Genomic DNA, 670 nt, shown 5'->3' with positions numbered 1-670 from the left:
TCATCCTCCATTTCTTCCTCCTCCTCCTCCTCCTCCTCCTCTCCCTTCCCTTCTTGGCATACACATAGAGGGACGCCATAAGAAAAGGGATGGAGTCTTGTGGTTAAAAGAGGGAAAGGGAGAGGGAGGAGAGGAAGATGGAGGAGAAATGACAGCGATAACACGAGGAGGAAGCGGAAAATGGGAGAGACGTATAGATTGAGAGAGAGAGAGAGAGAGACGTTGGAAGAAGAAAGGAAAGAGAACATTGTGAGAAAATAAAGGTTGCAAGAATTGAAAAGAATGGAAGGAAAGAGAAGGAAATAATACGAAGGAAGAAAATAGAAAGACGAAGAAAAGGAAAAACAAGAGCCCAAAGTAACTAAATCCCACAACATATCAAGAAAAAGAGGAAGAAAGAAGAAAAAAAAAAAAAGAAAAGGGCGGCAATAGGAGGAACAGGGTCAAAATTGGAGGAAGGATAAAAGGAGAGAATAAAGAGAACAGGAAACAGAGAGGTGGAGGAGGAGGAGGAGGAGGAGGAGAAGAGGAGGAGGAGGAGGAAAAGGAGTAGGGAGGAGGAGGAGGCCCTTGTATTATTGCGTCAAGGTCAGTCCACGCGTCTTCCAGTCCATTACTGAGCCACTAAACCAATTATGTAGCGATAAAGGGTCAACAATGAGGGCAGGTC

The sequence above is a fragment of the Eriocheir sinensis genome, unplaced genomic scaffold (genome assembly GCF_024679095.1).
Source record: "Eriocheir sinensis breed Jianghai 21 unplaced genomic scaffold, ASM2467909v1 Scaffold518, whole genome shotgun sequence".
NCBI classification, from domain to species: Eukaryota; Metazoa; Arthropoda; class Malacostraca; order Decapoda; family Varunidae; genus Eriocheir; species Eriocheir sinensis.
This window is presented reverse-complemented; position numbering follows the sequence as displayed.